Source organism: Oncorhynchus gorbuscha, linkage group LG18 (assembly GCF_021184085.1).
Source record: "Oncorhynchus gorbuscha isolate QuinsamMale2020 ecotype Even-year linkage group LG18, OgorEven_v1.0, whole genome shotgun sequence".
In the NCBI taxonomy this organism is placed as follows: Eukaryota; Metazoa; Chordata; class Actinopteri; order Salmoniformes; family Salmonidae; genus Oncorhynchus; species Oncorhynchus gorbuscha.
The window spans coordinates 3050184-3069114 of NC_060190.1; the positions used below are offsets into that span (position 1 = coordinate 3050184).

The 18931-nt window shown below is 41.5% G+C and overlaps 1 pseudogene; it reads right to left on the minus strand.

Annotated features, from left to right (window-relative positions):
• Positions 1–1480: 1480 nt before the first annotated feature.
• On the minus strand, positions 1481–13762 carry LOC124002718 (annotated as a pseudogene).
• Positions 13763–18931: the final 5169 nt, after the last annotated feature.

An 18931-nucleotide genomic window follows, 5' to 3' on the forward strand; every position in this document is an offset into this window, starting at 1 on the left:
TTATGGACCGTATATGAATATAAAAGGTGTGTACTGCAGTAGTTATATAGGATGAGCCTTGACTAGAATACAGGGCAGGGTACTGGGCGGAGGCTGGCTAGAAGTGACTATTTGAACATTCATATTGGACAGCCTTACCTATAGAGTAGCACCACCACCCATCAGCCCATTCTCTTCTTGATGTCAAAGCTGCAGTGTATTGTTGCAGTAGGAGTTTATGATTAATAATCCTATTTACTTCAAGACACACTAAGATGTCACCATACTATTCATTTAAAGCCCCTCTGTCAGATATAAACCATCAGAGTGGGAAACCAACTGACATGGAAACAATGGAGCAAATGTATCACTATCAGAGGGGTGTATTATGACATCATATAGAACTACTCAGACATTCCAAATATCACTTGATTATCAGAGGGGTGTATTATGACATCATATAGAACTACTCAGACATTCCAAGTCAGGCTTCATCCTCATCATGAAGGTGGATATTGATCCAACCATTTCAGAAGTAATGACCGGGATGACGGAAACAGGATATGCCTGTACACTTTTATAAATGCTGACAGACGATTTGTTACTTCGTTTGACAATTTGTTTGTATATTTGTGTCAGTAAAAATGTCTAAGTGAGAAATGGCTGTGGAAACTCCTTAATGATAACAATCACATCTTAGTTAACTTGGAGTCACATGATATGTTGTGTGGTCCTCCCACTATGACTTGAGAAACCATGTAGTTTATTAGGCTACAGATGAAATAAGTTATGAACTTCAAAGGGTGGTGAAAGTGCACGTGATGAGCTTGATGCTCCTTTCCAATACATTGAGGTTCTTATTCTGGTGACATAATGATCGATGCTTGGTTGCCATTTGACAAATAAGATAATAATCTCATCATTCGGGTAAAAACTTTTATTCAACCAGTGGGAGTATTGTAAATGCCCCCAGGAAAGTCGAAAGAGGAACTCTTCATTTAGACAATAATACACAGCAATCCATGGGCGAGTTGTGGTTGGTATTATAAAATAAGGATCTGCTGGAGTCCAAGTCAAACCAATATTTTTTATTTCTGAGCTCAGAGAGAATAACAGAGTTACACAGCGCAGTGGAGACAGTCTGAATTACTGAAGCATTGAGTGATTAGCACATATCTTTATAGTTTCCTGTTCCTGGGCGGGACTTTATTCATACAAGGACACAGGTGCAAATTGGTTTGCAACACAGGATGATACTCCCAAGAACAGGAGCTTATAATAGGACAGTTTCACAAGGTTAGTCACATACTCAGTTATGTGGACACACAAACAATTAACATTTTCCATTACAGAGTCTGAACATTTTCATTTCATTAAATCATCAGTGGGCCAACAATGCAAATGTCAACAATGGAACAAATGCATCACATCCAAATATCACTTGATTATCTGTAGTGCTGGAGGAATGACACACCCAGATAAACACAGAGAGTTTAAAAAAGGACAATTTAAAACAAGGAACCTGATCTCCTTTATATTCAAACTGACATACTCCATATTCAATTCATGTTTTCTAATAAAAACAAACAAATATATGTTTGAGTATACCCTGTACCATTTAATTTCATCTGGTAAAGACAGGTAAACACATTGTCAGACAACAATATAAGACAACGGGAGCACTGTGTATGTTCTCTGGTGAATTTTAAGTCAATGTGATGTGAAATATCAACATACACGCTAAGAGAAGTAATTTCTCTCTCCTGTGTGGATTCTCTAATGACGTTTAAATCACTGTTATGAGTAATATGTTTTCCCACAGTCTGAGCTTTTCTAAGTCTTCTCCTCTGTGTGCAGTCTAATGTGTTCTTTCAGGCTTCCTAAATGGGCAAAAGCTTTGCACCCTGGGAGGAGTAGTAAGGCTTCTGCCCTGTGTGTATTCTCTCATGCCGCTTCAGGTTTACTCTCTTGTTGAAACACTTTCCACATTGGGAGCAGTGGTAAGGCTTCTCTCCTGTGTGTATTCTCTCGTGTAGTTTCAGCTTCCCCGACTGGTTGAAACACTTTCCACATTGGGAGCAGTGGTAAGGCTTCTCTCCTGTGTGTATTCTCTCATGTTGTTTCAGGTTTCCTCTCTGGTTGAAACACTTTCCACATTGGGAGCAGTGGTAAGGCTTCTCTCCTGTGTGTATTATCTCGTGTAGTTTCAGCTCCCCCGACTGGTTGAAACACTTTCCACATTGGGAGCAGTGGTAAGGCTTCTCTCCTGTGTGTATTCCCTCGTGTCGTTTCAGGTTTACTCTCTTGTTGAAACACTTTCCACATTGGGAGCAGTGGTAGGGCTTCTCCCGTGTGTGTATTCTCACGTGTTGTTTTCGACTGGTTGAAACACTTTCCACATTGGGAGCACCGACTGGTTGAAACACTTTCCACATTGGGAGCAGTGGTAAGGTTTCTCCCCTGTGTGTATTCTCTCATGAGCTTTCAGATGTGCTTTCTGGTGAAAACTCTTTCCACACAGGGAACAGTGGTAAGGCTTCTCTCCTGTGTGTATTCTCTCATGAGCTTTCAGGTGTGCTTTCTGGTGAAAACTCTTTCCACAGTGGGAGCAGTGGTGTCGTCTTGCTAGTTTGGACGTCCCTGGCTCTGGTTCCTCCGAGTCTGGCCTTTCTCCTGCCAAAGACAGTGTTATTTTTAAATAGAGACCCGAATAAAACCACATGATAAAACAACCTTGCTACGAGGGTAAATCCTAAATCAGATCTCTCAATAACCCGAGGCCAGTTTTAACTATCTTAGTGTGATTTTAAAACAAATGTAGAGATTCCTGGTAATTACTGATATGTTTACATTACTTATTCATCCTGTTTTACAAGTCAGAACACAAAAACCTAGACAGTTCTAGGACACTGAAGACACAGACGTCGCTGGATTCCAATTGAACAGGTGGTTCTAAATATATAACTTTCATAGCTGTATGATACAGAATGTGACCTACACACTTCCTTAAACATAAAATAACTAAAGAAGTAATTTTGTGTGGAAGTCCAAAACTTGTTTTTACGTCGAAGATACAAAGCACATCAGTAACATCTCCCGTTGTTGAAAGGGTTCGACACATTGCTGTTTAAATGGACCAATTTCTTATTTAGACATTCACAGATTTTCAACATTTTGATTATCGCTGATGTCATATTTTGGGTAAATGTTCCTAAAACTGATAGTAACAACAAAAAACTAAAATATAAACGCAACATGTAAAATGTTGGATGTTTCATGAGCATCACTGTTAGTCAACATTTATTCTTTGCCAAGATAATCCATCCACCTGACAGTGTGGCATATCAAGAAGTTGATTGAACAGCTTGGTTATTACACAGGTGCACCTTGTACTGGGGATAATAAAAGGCAACTAGAAAATGTGCAGTTTGTTCACACAATAATGCCACAGGTCTCTGAGGGAGCGGGCAATTGGCGAATAGCTCTGTTCTTCACGTTTGGCTGAGAAATCGCCCGGAAATTGCGGTCACAACTCCAAAAAAGATTCCAAATTAGCTCCATAATATCGACAAAAACATGGCAAACGTTGTTTAGAATCAATCCTCAAGGTGTTTTTCAAATATCTATTTGAAAATATATCAGTCGGGACAATTCCTTTTTCTCTAGGACCGATTGGAGTAATGGCTACCTCTGCACTTTACGCGATAATCTCTCTCGGAGCCACCATGTGACCACTTACGCAATGTGCCCCCATACGGCTATTCTTCAACAGAAATGCGTAAAACTACGTCACAATGCTGTAGAAACCTTGGGGAATACGTAGAAAGCTTAAGCTCGTTGATGGTACATTCAAAGCCATATAGGGAGTCATTGGAACGCAGCGCTTTCAAAACCTGGGGCACTTCCGGATTGGATTTTTCTCAGGCTTTCGCCTGCAACATCAGTTCTGTTATACTCACAGACAATATCTTTACAGTTTTGGAAATGTTAGAGTGTTTTCCATCCAAAGCTGTCAATTATATGCATATTCTAGTATCTTTTCTTGACAAAATATCCCGTTTAAAACGGGACGTTTTTTTCCCAAAAGTGAAAATACTATTACCCCTAACACCAATAGGTTTTAAGGTAATCAGAAATATTTAGGACTAACTTATTCCTTGACACCCATTCTGAAACTAACTGCATCTCTATGTTAAGTGTTGCAGTCATTTCAGTCGATGTAGTAGCTGACATGTACATTGTTGAGTCAACGCATACATAGACTCACTGGCTTTACTCAAATGTCATTGGCATGTTGTTGGTAAAGATTGAAAAAAGTAGGTGCCAAACAGCTGCCCTGGGGAATTCCTGATTCAAACTTGATTTTGTTGTACAGGCTTCCATTAAAGAACACTCTCTGTGTTCTGTTAGACAGGTAGCTCTGGGGCGGCAGGTAGCCTAGTGGTTAGAGCGGTAGGCCAGTAACCGAAAGATTGCTGGATCGAAACCCTGAGCTGACAAGGTAAAAAACTCTGTCGTTCTGCCCCTGAACAAGGCAGTCCTAGGCCGTCATTGAAAAAAATAATTTGCTCTTAACTGACTTGCCTAGTTAAATAAAGGTTACATTTTAAAAGAAAAACTCTTTATCCACAATATAGCAGGGGGTGTAAAGCCATACGTTTTTGTCAGCAACAGACTATGATCAATAATGTCAAAAGCTGCACTGAAGTCAAACAAAATAGCCCCAACAATATTTTCATCATCAATTTCTCTCAGCCAATCAGTCATTTGCAATTGCTGTGCTTGTTGAATGAACTTCCCTGTTGAATGAACTTCCCTATAAGCTAAAAGTCTATATTTGTTTACTGTAAAATAGCATTGTATCTGGTCAAATATTTTTTTCCCAAAATTGTAAGGGTTGGTAACAGGCTGATTGGTCAGCTATTTAAGCCAGTAAAGGACTTTAGCTTCCCTCCAGGCCTGAGGGCACACACTTTCTAGTAGGCTTAAATTAAAGACAAGGCAAATAGGAATGGCAATATCGGCTGCTATTATCCTCAATTTTCCATCCACGTTGTCAGACACCAGTGACTTGTCATTGTAGATTTTATTTGCGCAAAATTTCATTGAAGATGCTCCACAGCTTTTTACAATCATTCTTCATGTATTTTATCTTTGTTTCATTGTGTAGTTTTTTCTTTTTATTCAGTTTAGTCAAATGATTTCTCAATTTGCAATAGGTTTGCCAATCAGTTATACAGCCAGACCTATATGCCATCTCTTTTGCCTCCCTCTTCATCATACCATTGTTAAAATGCCTCATCAATTCACGTGGATTTAACAGTTTTTACAGTCATTTTCTTAATGGGTGCTGCTTATTAGTAACTGGGATAAGCAGTTTCAAATGTGTCAAGGGCAGCGTCTGGTTGCTCATCATTACACACCACGGACCAACAAATATTACTTACATCAACAACATAGGAATCACTACAAAAAAATGTATGACCTAGTTAATTAATGACCAAAGTCTTGAGTTAGATAGGGGTGTTGACTGGGACAGGCAATGTAACATCCATGTTTTAAGGAAAAGTTTTTGTAAAACAAGCACCTTACATCAGATCATCTTGAAACTTTCTCTCCAAAGCTAACTTTCAAGGATTTATATGGTCAACTGGTTTCTCTCTTTTCATTGGCAGAATCCTTTTTCAGTGTTATGATATTCATAACATCCATATACACCAGTCTATCTTCCTGTCAACTAACAGAACTCTGCTGGTTGTCCTGGTAACAGATACCGGTGGGCAGATCTATTGTATTTGTTCAAACTAAACTACAGCACTTACTTTGATGTGTCAAATCTGATCCTTTCATCTCTTCTCCTCCTCTCACAGTTCCACTCAGCCCCGTTGTTTTCCTGCAGTCCACCAGCAGCACAGACAACCTCTTCATACCCAGCAGTAAGGTGCTACCGGGAGAGGCACGATACAGGGACTCCGGGAGGGAGGAAGGGCTAGCATTGTCCTGGTAACCATAAAGAGGGGACACAGACACATATCATTATGGATGCTGATGTCACTGTTGTCATAAAGTGCTTTACAGAAACCCAGCCCCCAAGCTAGAGAAAGCTGTTTGCTAGACCAGACCAAGCTGTACCATCTGGTGTTCTGATCTGGAGAGACTCTTCTTTGCCTCGTCAGCATCAGGATGTTGTTGAGGCTCCCCAGAGGATCCACCATAGTCATGTCTCTCTCCTGTGTAAATGAGAACATAAAAATGAATAGTAAACTTATAACCGTCTAATAAAATCATAGGGTCTTACAAGAGGCATGAATATGTCCCTTTGATATTTTAAGTAGAGATTATGCTTCAATATTGAATTTTAAAAGCCTGTTATACTAGATGAGGGGAACTTTAATGTAGACCACATGGAGAATTCAATACATCGAATTGAAAAGTCCCTAAAATATGTGTACCAATGGCAGATTGACCTTTTAACAATTCCTATAGTACTGAACAACATATTCAAGTGTAGAACTTCAGTAGAATGCCACTTTAAAACCACACATTAGTTCAACAACGGCATAGTTTGTGTCCCTGTTGAAGACAGTACTCACTGGTGTTAATCTGATATCCTGTCTCCTCTTTCACTCCAAAAACGTCTTCCTCCTTCACCTTTATTGAGATAGCATCCTCTTCCTCTCTAAACGGTTATTTCTCTTCTATCACTATAACAGCCTCCTCTTCCTCCTTTTTCATTCTTTTTCATTTTTCATTTCCACCCTCTCCGAGTTGGGCATCTCCGGCGCGGCCCACGCTTGGATTGCGTCCTACCTGACAGGTCGCTCCTACCAGGTGGCGTGGCGAGAATCTGTCTCCTCACCACGCGCTCTCACCACTGGTGTCCCCCAGGGCTCTGTTCTAGGCCCTCTCCTATTCTCGCTATACACCAAGTCACTTGGCTCTGTCATAACCTCACATGGTCTCTCCTATCATTGCTATGCAGACGACACACAATTAATCTTCTCCTTTCCCCCTTCTGATGACCAGGTGGCGAATCGCATCTCTGCATGTCTGGCAGACATATCAGTGTGGATGACGGATCACCACCTCAAGCTGAACTTCGGCAAGACGGAGCTGCTCTTCCTCCCGGGAAGGACTGCCCGTTCCATGATCTCGCCATCACGGTTGACAACTCCATTGTGTCCTCCTCCCAGAGCGCTAAGAACCTTGGCGTGATCCTGGACAACACCCTGTCGTTCTCAACTAACATCAAGGCGGTGGCCCGTTCCTGTAGGTTCATGCTCTACAACATCCGCAGAGTACGACCCTGCCTCACACAGGAAGCGGCGCAGGTCCTAATCCAGGCACTTGTCATCTCCCGTCTGGATTACTGCAACTCGCTGTTGGCTGGGCTCCCTGCCTGTGCCATTAAACCCCTACAACTCATCCAGAACGCCGCAGCCCGTCTAGTGTTCAACCTTCCCAAGTTCTCTCACGTCACCCCGCTCCTCCGCTCTCTCCACTGGCTTCCAGTTGAAGCTCGCATCCGCTACAAGACCATGGTGCTAGCCTACGGAGCTGTGAGGGGAACGGCACCTCAGTACCTCCAGGCTCTGATCAGGCCCTACACCCAAATAAGGGCACTGCGTTCATCCACCTCTGGCCTGCTCGCCTCCCTACCACTGAGGAAGTACAGTTCCCGCTCAGCTCAGTCAAAACTGTTCGCTGCTCTGGCTCCCCAATGGTGGAACAAACTCCCTCACGACGCCAGGACAGCGGAGTCAATCACCACCTTCCGGAGACACCTGAAACCCCACCTCTTTAAGGAATACCTAGGATAGGATAAAGTAATCCTTCTCACCCCCCCCCCCCTTAAAATATTTAGATGCACTATTGTAAAGTGGTTGTTCCACTGGATGTCATAAGGTGAATGCACCAATTTGTAAGTCGCTCTGGATAAATGACTTAAATGTAATGTAATGTAAATGTCATTCTGAAATGTTCTTTCACTATAACAGCATCTTCTTTCCTTCACTATAACAGTCTCCTCTTCCTCCTTTTTCATTCTAAATGTTCTTTAATGCATCTTCTTCCTCCACTATAAAGTCTCCTCTTCCTCCTTTGTCATTCTGAAATGTTCTTTCACTATAACAGCATCTTCTTCCTTCACTATAACAGCCTCCTCTTCCTCCTTTTTCATTCTAAAATGTTCTTTCTCTTCTTTCACTGTAACCTCAACCTCTTCTTCAATGTTCAGCGCCAGAACTTCTTTCTCCAAACAGCAGACCTCCTCTTCTATAGCAGGGATGAGTAGTTTAATGAACTCATGGTCAGGGATGTTAGCTAGCTAGTTAGTATTAGCGACTAGCCTAGTGCTAGGCTCAGCATCAATCTTTAACAAGTTTGCAAATTAGGTTACAGTTAACCAGTTAATAGATCAACAGAACTGTGTTTAAAACACAGATTAGATAATGTACATTAAGATGGTCTAAAGAGTCAATCTTTCACTTTTATGTTGGCTAGCAAGCTACCGACGTGGTTGAAAGAATTTGCGCCTTGTTGTTCCTGAAGAAGCATCCGTCCAGTCCATTATACGTCACGAAAGAAGAGTCAACTGAAAGACGCCCATCGCCATCAGCTGGCTGGAGTGGGTAACGCAGTTTGGAAACAATAGTTACTACACTTTTTGTATTGGAAAGAACGTCATAATAATTTAACACAAGCTGATATATTTTCTCTTACGTCTTACAACTACTACTTTCCTGTACACAGACGTAAAAGCGTAATATGAATATGTAGATGATGAATAAATTCTTCTATGAATAGGAAGTGTGTTAATACACATTTTCTCTGTTCATTTTTCACAATCGTTTTTGTCTAGCTGTGACCATACTCTTCCCTTAAAGCCACGCTCTATAAGATACAAATCATCCTGTAAACAATAGAGCAAATGCATCACATGGAAATAGCACTTGATTATCTGTCCTGCTATACACTGAGTATACAAAACATTAAGAACACCTGCTCCTTCAATGACATAGACTGACCAGGTGAATTCAGGTGAAAGCTATGATCCCTTACTGATGTCACTAGTTAAATCCACTTCAATCCGTGTAGATGAAGGAAGGAGGCCGGTTAAAGAAGGATTGTTAAGCCTTGAGACAAATGAGACATGGATTGTGTCTGAGTACCATTCAGAGGGTGAATTGGGAAGACTAAATATTTAAGTGCCTTTGAACGGGGTATGGTAGTAGGTTCCAGGCGCACCGATTTGTGATTTGTTTTTCCAACTCAACAGTTTCCCATGTGTACCAAGAATGGTCCACCACCGTAACAGTGGAGGTCAGTGCCGTTTAAGATGAGGGAGGACCCTTTTGTTTTTCATGGGCATGTCCTTATTTCTACTACAGCATGTTGGATGACTGTCATTCATATTCCATTCACCCTGTTCAATGTAACAGTGATAGGTTTGGACTACTACATGATACTAACATTTTCCCTATACCCATCATGAGGTAGCTACAACCTAGTCCATCTCTGTCGGCGCCGGAAGAGTCGATGAATGAAAGTTCACAATGTAGGCGCACACAGGTTGAGAGAAAAATTTAAGGTGACAGACAGTGACACATTCAATACCACTCTCACCTACTGATCTAGAATGTAATCATTAGTCCAGCAGTTGCAAACGAGAGTTTCTTTTGAACAAATTCAGGTTTGTTTATCGCTGTTTTGTTCTGTTTAAGATGTTTTTCAATGTTAATGTTAATGTTTTTCAATGTTAATGTTAATGTTTTTCAACAGAATCTTCGGAATGAATACACCCCTTGATCATGTGTAAACACAGTTCACATTCATTACAGCCACGTTGTATTCCTTCTCTCCTCCTCTCACCTTTTCCCTTCGCTCCTGGACTTCAATGCACATCAGCTGATGTGACCAGGTGAAAAAAAACTTTTCCAAAACCTCGTAGGTTTGTATTGAAGTCAAAATACTCAGAGGAGAAACGGAAACTCGCTGTTCTCCAGGCTACACCATGGTGCTACCCTACAGAATGCTGCTGAGGCTACTGTAGACCTTCATGTTTTAATCAATTATTTGGTGACGTGACTATATTTAGTCGCCTTCCTCCTCTGAGGAGCCTCCCCTTCCTTCTCTGAGGAGCCTCCCCTTCCTCCCTCCTCTCAGGAGCCTCCCCTTCCTCCTCTCAGGAGCCTCCCCTTCCTCCTCTCAGGAGCCTCCCCTTCCCCTTCAGGAGCCTCCCCTCTCAGGAGCCTCCACTGCAGCCAAAGGACATCCAGCCAACTTGACACAATTGTGGGAAGCATTGGGGTCATCATGGGCCAGCATCCCTGTGGAATGCTTTCGACACCTTGTAGAGTCCATGCCCCGACGAATTGAGGCTATTCTGAGGGGAAAAGGGGAGGGTCCAACTCCATATTAGGAAGGTGTTCGAAATGTTTGGTATAATCAGTGGATACATCTGCCATTTAGCAGACACTTTTATCCAAAGCGATTTGCAGTCATGTTTGCAAACACTTAACATATGGATGGTCCCAGGAATCAAACCCACTACCCTGGTTTAACAAGCACGGCCTTGGAACGGTGGGTTAACTGCCTTGTCCAGGGCCAGAATGCTAGATTTTCACATTGTCAGCTCGGGGGATCCTGCCTTGCAACCTTACAGTTAACTAGTCCAACGCTCTAACCACCTGCCTCTCATTGCACTCCACGAGGAGCCTGCCTGTTACGCGAATGCAGTAGAAGCCAAGTTAACACCATCCAGTCCCAGCCTTCAGCTCCATTCAACCCCTCCCATCTGTCTCTAAACACCATCCAGTCCCTTCAGCTCCATTCAACCCCTCCCATCTGTCTCTTAACACCATCCAGTCCCTTCAGCTCCATTCAACCCCTCCTATCTGTCTCTTAACACCATCCAGTCCCACCCTTCAGCTCCATTCAACCCCTCCCTTCTGTCTCTTAACACCATCCAGTCCCACCCTTCAGCTCCATTCAACCCCTCCCATCTGTCTCTAAACACCATCCAGTCCCAGCCTTCAGCTCCATTCAACCCCTCCCTTCTGTCTCTAAACACCATCCAATCCTTTCAACCCCTCCCTTCTGTCTCTAAACACCATCCAGTCCCTTCAGCTCCATTCAACCCCTCCCTTCTGTCTCTAAACACCATCCAGTCCATTCAACCCCTCCCATCTGTCTCTAAACACCATCCAGTCCCTTCAGCTCCATTCAACCCCTCCCTTCTGTCTCTAAACACCATCCAGTCCCACCCTTCAGCTCCATTCAACCCCTCCCATCTGTCTCTTAACATCCATATGGGATTTATATTTGCCATATATATTTTAACTGTGCTGTGATGCTTCACAAAAGTACTAAACTTTTCAATCCTCATAGTTTCTACAGATTGTAAATTAAAGATAAACATTTTTGTTAAAATAATTATAATATTATTGATTGATTGAATAGGACTTTTCAAATCACCCAGTATTGCCATCTGCAGCGTTAGTTCTAGGTAAATGTTGCAATTCTTCAGCGATTCCTGGACATGTGACCAAAAACGAGCTACATATGGACAGTACCAAAATAAATGATCTAATGACTGCCTTCTCACAGCAAAATCTGCAGAGCTGGGAAGATTGTATCCCCATATATAACATTATATTGGTTGCAAGAATTTTGTATAATAATTGAAGCTTTGAATCCGGCGTCATTTTGCATGTCAATTCATAAACCATGTGCCATGGAATCAGTACAATGAAAATCTCTTGCCAACTATTTTGACATTTATTTGGCACAGCTGTCAGTTGTTTGGTCCTTAAATGGAACTGGTAAACATTTCTATTTATCACAATTTGGTCCTTAATGCAGGGCCTTGTTCCTGTTCTACAGTCTAGTAAAGAGAGGGGGTTGACTGGGACAGGCAATGTAACATCCATCATGTTTTATGGAAAAGGTTTTTGTAAAACATGCACCTTACATGAGATCATCTTGAAACTTTCTCTCTAAATCTAACTTTCATCAAGGTTTTATATGGTCTATTGGTTTCTCTCTAAATCTAACTTTCATCAAGGTTTTATATGGTCTATTGGTTTTTCTCTAAAACAAACTTACATGAAGGTTTTACATGTCAACTAACAAAACTGTCTACCGTGGTGGAAATATACCAGTCTATCTTCCTGTCAACAAACAGAACTCTGCTGGTTGTCCTGGTAACAGACACCAGTCTATCTTCCTGTCAACAAACAGAACTCTGCTGGTTGTCCTGGTAACAGACACCAGTCTATCTTCCTGTCACCAAACAGAACTCTGCTGGTTGTCCTGGTAACAGATTCCAGTGGGCAGATCTATTTAATTTGTTCAAACTAAATTACAGCACTTACTTTGATGAGTCAAATCTGATCCTTTCTTCTCTTCTCCTCCTCTCACAGTTCCACTCAGCCCTGTTGTTTTCCTGCAGTCCACCAGCAGCACAGACAACCTCTTCATACCCAGCAGTAAGGTGCTACCGGGAGAGGCACGACACGGGGACTCCGGGAGAGAGGAAGGGCTAGCGTTGTCCTGGTAACCATAAAGAGGGGACACAGACACATATCATTATGGATGCTGATGTCACTGTTGTCATAAACTGCTTTACAGAAACACAGCCCAGACCCAGATAGAGCAAGCTGTATGCTAGACCAGACCAAGCTGTATGCTAGACCAGACCAAACTGTATGCTAGACCAGACCAAGCTGTATGCTAGACCAGACCAAGCTGTACCATCTGGTGTTCTGATCTGGAGAGATTCTTCTCTGACTCGTCAGCATCAGGATGTTGTTGAGGCTCCCCAGAGGATCCAGGATCGTCATGTCTCTCTCCTGTGTGAATGACAACATCAAACATGGTTGGCTTTTTTATCCCTTTGATATTTTATGTAGAAATGATGCACCAGAATTGGATAGTAGAATCCTGTTATACAAGATGAAGTGAGCTTTAATATAGACCACATGGAGAATAAAATACATCTCATTTAAAAAATATGTACCAATGGCAGTACTGAACAACATATTCAAGTGTAGAACTTCAGTAGAATCCCCCATTTAAAACCACATTCAACAATTGCATCGTTTGTGCCCCTGTTTTTAAGACAGTACTCACTGATGGTAATCGGATATTCTGACTCCTCCTCCTTTTTCACTCCTAAAACATCTTCCTCCTCTTTTATTGAGATATCCTCCTCTTCCTCTTTTACTCCAAAAGGTTCTTCCTCTTCTTTCACTACATTCTCCTCCAATGTTACGGCATCTTCCTCCTTTTTGATTCTGAAAGGTTCTTCCTCTTCTTTCACTATATTATCTTTCTTCAATGTTACGGGATCTTCATCCTTTTTGATTCTGAAAGCTTCTACCTCCTCATTTTCCACTCTGACAACCTCTTTCCCATCTTCCTCTTTCCCTGTAATATCATCCTCTTGTTTCAATGTGATAGCCTCCTCTTCCATTCTGAAAGCTTCTTCCTCTCCTTTCACCAGATCTTTCTCCGTCTAGTTTCGTGACCTCATGCTCCGGGCGATTAGCCTTGTGCAGTATCAAGTTAACACATTCGCTAATTTAAGAAGCAAACTATGTTTAAATTAACAAGTAGATGCGTAAAAAGAATTGTGTTCCAAACACTAAGATTAATATACACAAGATTAGACTAAAGACCTTAAATGCTCCGTTTCTATGTTCGCTAGCAAACCACCGCATTGGTTGAATCAGAAGCCTTTTGTCTCTGTTGAAGAAGCCTCCTGTTCCGTCCACTAGATTATACGTCACGCAAGAAGCATCACCTGAAAAACTCACATCGCCATCTGCTGACTGGAGTGAGCAACACAGATCGGAACAAAAATAAAGCAATGTCAAAAGAAGTCATTTAAAAACAACCAGATGTTATGTTCTCTTACTTCTTACAGCCAATACTTTCCTCCAGGGCTGACCTGCCCATTAGGCAGGATTAGGTGACAGATTGACGAGGGTGGCATATTCAGAACTAAATGGACCAAGGCTCATCACTAACAACACACACATAATTCTGGTCAAAAATAATTTTAAAAACTTCTCACCCAGTGGCATGTGGGCTATTTAGGTGAGTGGTGGTGTTGGACATGAAGCAGTGCCCACTTTGCAAAAGGCAACATGGACAGATATGTCTCTACCTGTGTAGAGCACGAGTCCCTTTACCCTTCCAGTCTCTGAAGTGCCCTGGTATAATTTGTATTCATTTTTTGTTATAGTTATTCTGAACTCTCTGCCTGAAAATCATCATTAAATGTGATTTGTATTTCCCTTCAACTTTTTGAAGATTAAACAGCCAGGAAATGCCCCTGTCTGAGTGCAGTCTACCACTATGTGTAGCTGTTAGCGATGATGCTAATGACAACCATCTTCTGGTTGATGGAAAAGCCAGATTAAACAGCCAGGAAATGCCCCTGTCTGAGTGCAGTCTACCACTACGTGTAGCTGTTAGCGATGATGCTAATGACAACCATCTTCTGGTTGATGGAAAAGACAGATTAAACAGCCAGGAAATGCCCCTGTCTGAGTGCAGTCTACCACTATGTGTAGCTGTTAGCGATGATGCTAATGACAACCATCTTCTGGTTGATGGAAAAGACAGATTAAACAGCCAGGAAATGCCCCTGTCTGAGTGCAGTCTACCACTATGTGTAGCTGTTAGCGATGATGCTAATGACAACCATCTTCTGGTTGATGGAAAAGCCAGATTAAACAGCCAGGAAATGCCCCTGTCTGAGTGCAGTCTACCACTACGTGTAGCTGTTAGCGATGATGCTAATGACAACCATCTTCTGGTTGATGGAAAAGACAGATTAAACAGCCAGGAAATGCCCCTGTCTGAGTGCAGTCTACCACTATGTGTAGCTGTTAGCGATGATGCTAATGACAACCATCTTCTGGTTGATGGAAAAGACAGATTAAACAGCCAGGAAATGCCCCTGTCTGAGTGCAGTCTGCCACTACGTGTAGCTGTTAGCGATGATGCTAATGACAACCATCTTCTGGTTGATGGAAAAGACAGATTAAACAGCCAGGAAATGCCCCTGTCTGAGTGCAGTCTACCACTATGTGTAGCTGTTAGTGATGATGCTAATGACAACCATCTTCTGGTTGATGGAAAAGCCAGATTAAACAGCCAGGAAATGCCCCTGTCTGAGTGCAGTCTACCACTACGTGTAGCTGTTAGTGATGATGCTAATGACAACCATCTTCTGGTTGATGGAAAAGCTTTCCCACAAACCTTGTCAATTAAACGTTAACTACAAAGTAGTCTGTTCCTACCTGGCAGAATGATATCATGAATATTAGCATCAATCCAGTTGTGATTTGTTCAGCAGACTCTGCAATCACATGTGTGCTACAGAGACACCACTTACCAAGCAAGGCTCTTGCTGGTGCCACTTAAATTAAAGGGTATCTACACACAAAAATGAACATGTCTTAGATTTTCTCAGACTTCAAAAGTGGTCTCCTGATGTGGTTTAAGTATTGTTGTGGACTTAGAGCATCCAATGTTGTTGTTAACCAGAAAATCAGGGACATGTCAGAAACCTGGAAAAATTAAAAGGAGAAAATGGAATTAGGTTTAAAAAAATTGTGGTTAAACTCAAATATACTATATTGATCATAAAAATGAAAGTAAAATTGAATACTTAAAAAAGGTTTAATCTTTGTAAATTATATCATAAATAGGACTGGTGGAGATAACAACAATACATGGAAATGTCTGCACTACCCAAAATTACAACCAACTAATTGCAGCATTACCACAAACATGGTGGAAAGGGGAAAAAGTAAGAGACTTGTCTGTCAGTCCTGCATTAAAGACCAACATTGGTTAAAGAAAATTATAAATGACGCAAGATTCAAAACTTGGGATTTTTCAATTTGAATTATTATACAAAATTTTTGCAACCAATACAATGTTCTATATATGGGGATACAATCAACCTCTGCAGATTTAGCTGCGAAGAGGCAGAATCATTAGATCATTTGTTTTAGTACTGTCCAAATGTAGCTTGTTTTTGGTCGCATGTCAAGGAATGGCAACATTTACCTGGAGCTAACTCTGCAGACAGCACTACTGGGGGATTTGAAAAGTCATAGTCAATTGATCAATAATATAATAATACGTTTAGCAAACATGTTTATTTTTAATTTACTATCTGCAGAAACTATGAGAATATAAAGGTCATTAACTTTTGTGAAACATCACAGTTAATAATATATGGCAAATAGAAATCAAACTGGATGGTCTTCAGAGATAGATGGGAGAGGTTTAGGGTAACTGAAGGATAGGACTGGATGGTCTTCAGAGATAGATGGGAGAGGTTTAGGGTAACTGAAGGATAGGACTGGATGGTCTTCAGAGATAGATGGGAGAGGTTTAGGGTAACTGAAGGATAGGACTGGATGGTCTTCAGAGATAGATGGGAGAGGTTTAGGGTAACTGAAGGATAGGACTGGATGGTCTTCAGAGATAGATGGGAGAGGTTTAGGGTAACTGAAGGATAGGACTGGATGGTCTTCAGAGATAGATGGGAGAGGTTTAGGGTAACTGAAGGATAGGACTGGATGGTCTTCAGAGATAGATGGGAGAGGTTTAGGGTAACTGAAGGATAGGACTGGATGGTCTTCAGAGATAGATGGGAGAGGTTTAGGGTAACTGAAGGATAGGACTGGATGGTCTTCAGAGATAGATGGGAGAGGTTTAGGGTAACTGAAGGATAGGACTGGATGTTCTTCAGAGATAGATGGGAGAGGTTTAGGGTAACTGAAGGATAGGACTGGATGGTCTTCAGAGATAGATGGGAGAGGTTTAGGGTAACTGAAGGATAGGACTGGATGGTCTTCAGAGATAGATGGGAGAGGTTTAGGGTAACTGAAGGATAGGACTGGATGGTCTTCAGAGATAGATGGGAGAGGTTTAGGGTAACTGAAGGATAGGACTGGATGGTCTTCAGAGATAGATGGGAGAGGTTTAGGGTAACTGAAGGATAGGACTGGATGGTCTTCAGAGATAGATGGGAGAGGTTTAGGGTAACTGAAGGATAGGACTGGATGGTCTTCAGAGATAGATGGGAGAGGTTTAGGGTAACTGGATGGTCTTCAAAGATAGATGGGAGAAGTTTAGGATAACTGAAGGATAGGACTGGATGGTCTTCAGAGCTGGATGGGAGAGGTTTAGGGTAGCTGAAGGATAGGACTGGATGGTCTTCAGAGATAGATGGGAGAGGTTTAGGGTAGCTGAAGGATAGGACTGGATGGTCTTCAGAGATAGATGGGAGAGGTTTAGGGTAACTGAAGGATAGGACTGGATGGTCTTCAGAGATAGATGGGAGAGGTTTAGGGTAACTGAAGGATAGGACTGGATGGCCTTCAGAGATAGATGGGAGAGGTTTAGGGTAACTGAAGGATAGGACTGGATGGTCTTCAGAGATAGATGGGAGAGGTTTAGGGTAACTGAAGGATAGGACTGGATGGTCTTCAGAGATAGATGGGAGAGGTTTAGGGTAACTGAAGGATAGGACTGGATGGTCTTCAGAGATAGATGGGAGAGGTTTAGGGTAACTGAACGATAAATATAACTATTGTATAATACACTGTGTCTGTAAAATGTACATAGTATGTATAAGCTGGACTTAGAAGCCAAATAGTTGTTGTGCATTAGTTTCCTCCAATCAGGGAAGGGGTGGTAGGGTTCCTGGAAAACAAAGGGAAACAGTGCCTTTGGAAAGTATTACAAATGTATATGTATTTTTAAACAGAAATAACTGATTTACATAAGTATTCAGACCCTTTGCTATGAGAATTTAAATTGAGCTCAGGTGCATCTTGTTTCCATTGATCATCCTTGAGATGTTTCTACAACTTGATTGGAGTCCACCTGTGGTAAATTAAATTGATTGGACATGATTTGAGAACTTCTTCAACAGCGACAAAAGGCTTCTGATTGAAACACGCGGTGCTTTGCGAGCAAACCTAAAACCAAAACATTGAAGCTCTTTAGACCAATCTTGTGTATTTTACTCTTAGGTAAACATAATTATGTTCAAAACGCTATCTATTGGTTCATTTAAACGTAATTTGCTTGTTAAATTAGCAAATGTGTTACATTGATACTGTGTAACAGTATGTATAAATCTAATCTGTCCCCTCGCCCATACCCGGGCGCGAACCAGAGACCCTCTGCACGCATCAACATCAGTCACCAACGAAACATCGTTACCCATCGCTCCACAAAACCACTACTTCGATGTGTCAGAGCAAGTGACGTCGCCAATTGAAACGCTACTTAGCGCTAAATAATATTTTTAAAATAAATTGGATTCTGAAGTATATTAAGAACCAGAACACTATTTGGAATGTCTTGCCCTTAGTATTATTTGACTCTGTTAGTGGTTTAGAATTTTTGCTTTGATGTCGATAAAAACCGAGTAAAATTGGCTAAATTCCATAAACAGGCGATTTTAGCTTGGATGTTAGCGTATAAACACAGTTTTCCCTCACAGATACCTTCTATGGAACAACAAAGATATACGATTTAAAAATAAGTCTATTTTTTTTCGTAACTGGTTTGAGAATAACTGGCTACTGATCAACCAAACCACAAATATTAGCATCTTAGCTCTTATTGAAGGACTTTGACTGTGGTACATCACCTCCCCAGTCAACCTATTGTGTATTGGACATTCATATTGTACAGTCTTACCTATAGAGTAGCACCACCACCCATCAGCCCATTCTCTTCTTGATGTCAAAGCTGCAGTGTATTGTTGCTATAGGAGTTTATGATTAATAATCCTATTTCAAGACACACTAAGATGTCCCCATACTATTCATTTAAAGCCCCTCTGTCAGATATAAATCATCAGAGTGGGAAACCAACTGACATGGAAACAATGGAGCAAATGTATCACAAA